Below are 8,696 nucleotides of genomic sequence, written 5' to 3'. Positions count from 1 at the left end.
GAAAACATTAGAAGACTAAAGTTCATAGAACATTAACATCTCAGTTGTCTAACTTTTGGGGCATGTTAAATTTAAATCTTAACAAGATGAGAAATGTATAGTTAGAGGTAAAATGGACTTTAGGATCTGTTGATAAGGGATTTGTTTTCAAAGTTAAATACGGCTGATAAGGCCTTTATAGAAAGTTCCGGTAGGTTACATTCTTCCTTCATTTTTACTCCTTCCTTGCACAGCACTTGCGTGTCTTGGCCACGTCCGTCTCTCCTCTGCAGGTACATGTAGATACACTTGATTCCCACACTGTACAGTTGCTTAACAAAATCCATCCTAACTTTCCTACTCTTTGACTTTTTCCTGTTAATTTCCTTGTGGTTTTTAGTAACCTCAGTCAGAGTGTGCTAGTGACTTTCCCTGAAAGTTTCCACCGACCACAAATATTTCCAGTAGTACCAAAAATTGTTTTCAAGCTCCATTCCAAGTCAAGACAGCTTCCCCAAGTTAGTACCTGTGTAGAGGAGTTAGAGACACTTAACTGGGAAGGGGAAGGATGGGGTGGGTAGGCTCCATTTTAAATGTGTTAATCCTCATTTTATTTTTAAACTTCTTTTTTAATTGACTTGTATTTTATTGCCAGAGTTCTACTCAGCTGTGATTTTCAGTAGTTCTGGGAATTGACCGGACGTCCTCAGAGCTTTCAGTGTGGTCTTTTGTGTAATTGTTAAACTGTCTCTCAGATCCTAATCCTCAGATTGTTACTGAAATTTAGTTTTTCTAGTACAAAGATTCTGAAAGTGCTTCTTATTTATGAGGACAGGAGGAGAGAGAGAAAGAATAAGATATTACTCTGGTCCATGGGCTGCAAGTGCTTCTTTATTTATGAGGACAGGAGGAAAGAGAAAGAACAAGATATTACTCTGGTCCATGGGCTGCAAGGAGTCAAACTCAGGACCTCATGCTTGAGGGTCCAACACTTTATCTACTGCACCACCTCCCAGACCACTCTTAACAATTTTTTATCTAGATTTAACATTCTTTTTAGAGGAGACTTTTTATTCCTTATTCTGTCATCTGGAGGTTTTTTTGTTTTTGTTCTTTTTTCTCCTTTATCTGGGCTTTTGAAGTGCCTGCTTTTCTTTTATTAGTGATTTAATAATGAGTGACAAGAGTGGGGTATAAGAGGGGTATAATTCATATGATTCCCACCTTCAGAGTTCCATCTCCTCCCCTCCATTGGAAGTTTCCCTAGTCTGTATCCCTCTGGGAGTATGAACCAAAGATCTTTATGGGGTGTAGGAGGTGGGAGGTCTGGCTTCTGTAATTGTTTTTCCACTGTACATGGGCACTGACAGGTTGATCCATACCCCCAGTCTGTTTCTGTCTTTTCCTAGTGGGGTAGGGCTCTGGGTAGGTGGGGTTCCAGGACACAATGGTGAGTTTGCCCAGGGATGTGAGGCTGGCGTTATGGTAGCATCTGGCACTTGGTGGCTAAAAAGCATTAAGATATAAAGTAGAACAATTTGTTTAATAATCAAGAACCTAAAGATAAAAGTAGGGCAGATGAAATTTGGGGTCTTCATGGTGGAAGGAGTTAGGAGGTCTATTTTAGGTCATTTCAAGAGGCCCATGACTACTGATTTTTGCCTGAGCCTAACAGCTGACATGCAGATGAGCTAGGAGTATCATCTGGGAAGATGGTGTCAGAGATGAAAATAGGACTAGAAAGCTGGATCAGGCCACAGAGCAGCTCCCAAATACGGGAAAAGTATATAAATACCGTTAACTGTAAACCCCATCCATCTGACCTAGGGCCCATGTCTGTTCATATTTAGCATAGGAGCCTGTGTAACTTCTGTGTCACTATCGGTCTGAGCTCACATGCCACGGTCACACCTAGGAACAGTCTAGGCTGCAATCATTTTAGGACCAGTCTTCCTTGAGTGGCAGAGTATATTTACCCAGCCTCCCTTTGGAGAATGGGGCAATTTCTTTTTTTTTTTTTTAATATTTATTTACTCATTCCCTTTTGTTGTCCTTGTGGTTTTTTTTTATTATTGTAGTTATTGTTGTTATTGATTTCATCATTGTTGGATAGGACAGAGAGAAATGGAGAGAGGAGGGGAAGACAGAGAGGAGAGAAAGATAGACACCTGCAGACCTGCTTCACTGCCTGTGAAGTGACTCCCCTGCAGGTGAGGAGCTGGGGCTCGAACCAGGATCCTTGCGCCAATCCTTGCGCTTTGTGCCACATGTGCTTAACCCGCTGCGCTACCACCCGACTCCCTAGTGGGGCATTTTCTACCACTGTTGCTCTACATTGAGGGAAAGGTCTTATAGAGGCCCACAAGAGTGCTTATGATGTTCCTGATGGAGATGACTAGTGCTGGTGGAGAGAGGTCTGTTAGAGGTCTAGGCCCATCGTATCTGTATGTAAATCCAATAATCTCCTGACTAGAGCCCCAGATGCTGGGGTGGCCTAGTAGTGACCAAAATGGGCCATTGTTAAAGTCTCTTGTCCGTATCCAGCTTTTGTAGTCCTTACTTTTATCTGATAGGATTGGACTTAGAGTGATTGAGGGAAGTGAAAGGTGAGGAAGGTATCTAGTTCTAAAGTAGAAACTATTTGATTACCTTATGGAGTCTTTTAGGGCTTTCTACTTGTTACACTAATTGAGTCACTTGACTGTTGACAATTGACTGTTGTGCACTTTACTTTAAGGTGCATATTTTCCCCCAATTTACAGCTACATGTGAAGTGCCTGCTTTTATCATCAAACCAACTCACTAAAATAAAGATTAAAAGAAAAATATTAATTGATGTCAGAAGTTCATTTTGCATGATAATCCTTCAGACCTGCTTCTGATATAGAGTAAACAGTTTCCTATATAGTTTTGTGCACAGATGAGACTTTTCATATTAAACATCATATGGTCCAGAACATTGTGAAATTTGCTCTGCAAATCCACAGTCTGTGCTTAAGCCAATGCAACCTTTCTGTCTCCATTGACACTGTGTTCATTAACTATACACTCGTTTCCATGTTGTCTTTTTTTTTTTTTTTTTTAAGAATACTAGGCTTGCCATAGCATTTTTTTGTTTGTTTGTTTTGTTTCCTCATGGGCAGTTGGTTAAGTGAAGCTTTATTATGTGCAAAGAACTACAGAATGGGAGTCCAGGAGCCCTCCCTACATAAGAAATAGGGGCCCCAGAGGAGTTTTACAGAGGGTATGGCAGGCTGCCATCCCTGAGCTGGCCCCCTCCCCAGATGTTTCTCCATCCTCCTGCCCCTTCCTCTGTGCTAGGACCATCAGGGGGGCATAAAGCCTTGGGTTGAGCCTCAGCACCATGTAACAGCACCCAGTGAATTCCATGGGTGGTGGTGGTGGTGGGGTCGTCTCTCAGCACCATAGACAGCACCCAGGGAGCTCCATGGATGGGGGAGCAGGGCTGTGGGGTCTCTCAGCACCTTGCCATAGCACTGTTAAAAGAATTGTAATACATGATCTTGCATGTTTTGGGGAGATCATACACAGGAAAAATAGAATTTTTCGTCTTACTGGAAATAGCAATCAATTGAAGCCATCATTTCTGATTTATACAGATTTCACTATATCCGTAACTACTGATCAAACCATTATATATATATATATATGATAGATATTTGTGCGGATAAAACTTACGGATCTGTGGGAGTCGGGCTGTAGCGCAGCGGGTTAAGCGCAGGTGGCGCAAAGCACAAGGAGCGGCATAAGGATCCCGGTTCGAACCCCGGCTCCCCACCTGCAGGGGAGTTGCTTCACAGGCGGTGAAGCAGGTCTGCAGGTGTCTATCTCTCCTCCTCTCTGTCTTCCCCTCCTCTCTCCATTTCTCTCTGTCCTATCCAACAACGACAACAACAATAATAACTACAACAATAAAACAATAAGGGCAACAAAAGGGAATAAATAAATAAAATAAATATTAAAAAAAACTTATGGATCTGTATAAAGGACATCCTAGTGATCTTTAATGCTGCCTATTGAGACAATGCTCTTTCACATCTTCTCATAGTGTCTCACTAGTTCTAATCTAACTCATTCCTACTAGAAACATATTGTGTAAATTGTTACCTAATACTGAGCATATAACCCTGCATTAACTTGTGACAGTGTTGGCAGTCTCTTATGCCAGGAGTAGAAGTAATTAGAATCATTGTAAAGTGGGGGTAATCAAGAATGGAGCTTTAAATCTGCCTGTCTTGAATCAGAATCAATGGAGAAAGGACAATCTCATCAACAAATGTTGCTGTGAAAACTGAACTACGACATTCTAAAGAATGGAAATAGAAAAGCATCATGAACAAAATGTAACTTAGAATGGAGTAAAGAAGTCAGTATAGAATCAGAAAATCTATGAACACAGGTATACACTGGTCTCTGGGTAGGGAGTGCTTGTTTTCTGGGGTTAAATCTCCAGCAGAGGAATCAGTGAGTCACAAGATAGGTCCATGTCTAGCCTTCTGAAAGCTCTCCAGTCTGCTCTCCACAGGGCTTGGACCAAGTCACATTCCCACCAGCAGTGCAGGAGGGTTCCTTTGTCCTCACACCCTCTCCAGCATTTGTTGCTGCTACCTTTTCTGATGTGTGACATTCTCACAGGAGTGAAGTGATATTTGTAATAGCCCAAATGTGCAAGTAACCTGGGTGTCCAACAGCAGATTGGCTAAGAAAGTTGTGATACATACATACATAGTGGAATACTGCTCAGCTATTAAGAATGAAGTCACCCTCACCTCATTTTGGATGAAGCTTGAAGGAATCATGCTAAGTCAGATAAGCCAAAAAGAGAAGGATATGGGATGATCCCACTCATAGGTAGAAATTTAAAAAACAGGAACAGAAAGAGGAAAAACACAAAGTAAAACAGACTGATTTGGAGTATCGCACCAAAGCAAAGAGCTCTGGGGAAGGAGGACAGAGAGGGGTCGGGATGGGGAACTTTCAGGTCCTGGTTCATGATGATGGAAAGAAGCTGGTTTAGGTGTGAGCATGTTTTGTAAGCAGCTACCTTGGTGAGATAAGTAATTATATCCATGTGCCAACAACTGTACTGTAAACTGTTAGCCTCCCAATAAAAAAAAGAAAAAATACACAGAGGAAATGGGGTAAGCATTTTGAAATCAGGTGTATGTTTTATGTATTCTCCAATGGTAAGGGAATCGAAGCAAACAAATGAGTCTACATCACAAGAAAAAGCTTCTATACACAAAAGGAAAAGGCAACATACTAAGTGGAAAAAGACATTTCCAAACCCTGCATTACTTATTGAATTAACACACACACACAGTATAATATCCAACAATGGCTGAATATACATCCTACTGAAATTTCTATTTCTATTTGAACATCACTGAGATAGGATCCATAAAAAAACAAATAGGACATACAGATGACCAATAGATATAGGAAAAGTTGTCCTTCCTTATGACTGGGGACACAAAGCACAATGAGACTTCACTTCTGCTAGCATGATCATTATAGAAAAAGATAAATTGTAGGTAGGAGGCTGAGCAGTAGTGCATCTGTCTTAAGCTCACATAGTATTAAGCACAAGGATCCAGCTTCCGGTCCCTGACTCCCCACCTGCAGGGGAGACATTTAATAAGCAGCAAAACACCTCTACAGATGTTTTATCTTCCTATCTCCCCTTCCTCAATTTCTCTGTCCTATCCAAGAAAGTGGAAAAAATGGCCACCAGGAGCGGTGGATTCCTACTGGTGGCACTGAGCCCCACAAGAAAAGGGAAGAAAAGAAAAGAAAAGAAAAGAAAAGAAAAGAAAAGAAAAGAAATAGGTATTGACAAGGATACAAAGAAAAACCCTCTTTCACTGAGTTCCAGTTTCAATATAGTGGTGTGATGAAGCTTCACCTCATCTTTCAGGCTCCTGTAAATGGCAGGTGTACACAAACACACACACACACACACTGAGGTGGGAATACCAAACTAAGACAGCCTGTACTTTTGTAAATGGAAAGCAATTTTTTTTTAGATGTATCTGGTGGTGTAACCTAAATTCACTTGGGTTTTGGTTTGTTTTGAATTTTGCTTCTTTTGTCCCAGAAACTATTGTAGAATTGCACTGAGAAGAGTATGTGTAATATATATGTTCAATAGTTAAACACTAGATGACAGTCATAAACAAAAGTATTTCCAGTGCAGTTGATTCAGTTTGATAGATGGTGGGGTTTTTTTGTGTGTGTTTGTTTGTTTTAATCTGTGCTGAAAAGGAGACATTAAATGTATTAGCTTTTAAAAATATTTTATCTATTTTGGATAGATACAGAGAGATTGAGAAGGGAAGGGAAGGTAGAAAGGGAGAGCAAGACACACCTGCAACCACTGCAGGTAGGATCTAGGGGCTTGAACCTGGGTCCTTGCACACTTTAGTATGAGCGCTTACCAGGTGTGCCACTGTCTGGTCCCTAATGTATTAGCCTTTAGGCATTAATTTTTATATATTTGTATTAGCAGTACACCTTGTGCTTAGACCAAGGCACTCTATTATGAACCAAAAAAAAAAAAAATCCTATGAAATTATAGTAATCCTAGGATGATTCTGATTCAGAACAAAATTTACAAGATCTCTTTTTTCCTAGGTAGCCTGGCTCTTGCCTAATGAGTTTTCAAGACACCCTTCAGAAGTTAGCTCTCCTAAACTCATTTGAGGAGAGAGCAACTTTATTATTTTTTTAAATATTTACTTATTTATTATTGGAGACAGAAAAATTGAGAGGAGAGGGGGAGATAGAGAGGGAGAGAGACAGAGAGACACCTGCGGCCCTGCTTCACCACTTGTGAAGCTCCCCCCCCACACACACACAGATAGGGACCAGGGGTTGAAACTGGGTCCTTGTGCACTGTAATGTGAGCGCTTAACCAGGTGTGCCACCACCTGGTCCTAGCAACTTCATTCATTACTACTGCATCAACTAGCTAATACATGTGAAAGTGCTTCCACAACTTAAAAAAAAAAAAAAAGTGGGTGCCGGGCTGTAGTGCAGCGGGTTAAGCGCACATGGCGCAAAACACAAGAGTGGCGTAAGGATGCCAGTTCGAGCCCCATGCTTCACAAGCGGTGAAGCAGGTCTACAGGTGTCTGTCTTTCTCTCCCCCTCCTGCTTTCCCCTCCTCTCTCCATTTCTCTCTGTCCTATCCAACAATGACAACGTTAACAACAATAATAACTACAATAACAAGGGCAACAAAAAGGAATAAATATTTTTTTAAAAAGAATATTTATTTTAAAAAGTTAGAATATCTTGTTAAAATATCTCCAAATCACATATGCTTACATTGCTGTGATTTTCTCATCCTCTGGTATATGGTTTGCCTATCATTTATTTACATAGTCTCAAAGTAAAACAGGCATATCATAGTATCAGATAAAATGGACCTTCAGACAAAGAAGGTGAAAAAAGGCAACCATAGACAGGATCAATCCAACAGGAAGATATAACTATTGTCAATATATAGGCTCCCAATATGTTTGTACCAAATATGTATTTTTTTTAAAAAACTATTTACTGGAGGCTGAGCAGTGGCGCAACGGGTTAAACACACATAATATGAAGTGCAAAAAACCACGCAAAGATCCTGGTTGGAGCCCCCCAGTTCACCACCTGCAGGGGGGGTCACTTCACAAGCAGGGAAGCAGGTCTGCAGGCGTCTATCTTTCCCTTTTGATTGTCCCCTCTCCTCTCGGTTTCTCTGTCCTATCCAATAAAGTGGAAAAAATGGCCACCAGGAGCAGTAGATTCATAGTGCAGGCACAGAGCCACAGAGATATCTTGGAGGCAAAAAAAAAAAAAAACCCAAAAACTATTTACTGACCTTAAGAGAGACCTCAACACACCACTCATTGCTGGGAAATTGTGCAGATGCAGTCACAGCTGCCGTGTTGTCCCCTCAGGGCATTGTCAATTCCCCATAGTTGCAGTGCTTTGGTTACCCCTCCCCCTTCTCATTATCATATCCCCAAGTTCCTTGTTTCCTAGCCAATCATGTCCCGACTTTCTCCCATAAAAGCCCTTCTTCTTCAGCCCTCGCTCTCTCTTGCCCCCGCGGGAGGCGGCCATTTTGGCTAGCTCCGTGTGGCCTAAACTGCTACGCTATCACCCAACTCTGAGGTGCCCCTGCGAATAAAGAATTGTGTTCCCTCTCTGCTCAGGATCTCCTCTCTCTCTCCTCCCTGTCGCAGCCCGACAACTCATAGCAAGAGATCATCGGGACAAAACAAACAAAAAACCCCAAGAAATTGAGGCCTTAAGTGAAGTAAGAGATGAGATCAATTTAACAGATATATTCAGGACCTTTCATCCTTCCAAGAGGAATATACATTCCTTTCAGGGGCACATGGAATCATCTCAAGGATTTACCATGTATTGGGAAACAAAGATAGCCTTAGTAAATATGTGTATGTTGAAATAAAAAATTTTTTTTTCTGACCATGAGGTAGCAAGGTTAGAAATCAACCACAAAGAGAAACAAAGAAATACAATCAAATCATGGAGACCGAACAAAATACTTCTGAATAACACCTGGTCACTGAAGAAATGAAAAAGGAACTTAAAAAATTACTTAGGGAATAATGAAAATGAAGAGACCAACTACCAAAGCCTGTAGGATGCAGCAAAAGCTGTCCTAAGAAGGGAACTTACAG

This window comes from Erinaceus europaeus, chromosome 4, assembly GCF_950295315.1.
Source record: "Erinaceus europaeus chromosome 4, mEriEur2.1, whole genome shotgun sequence".
Taxonomy (NCBI): Eukaryota; Metazoa; Chordata; class Mammalia; order Eulipotyphla; family Erinaceidae; genus Erinaceus; species Erinaceus europaeus.
Note: the sequence above shows the minus strand (reverse complement) of the source record.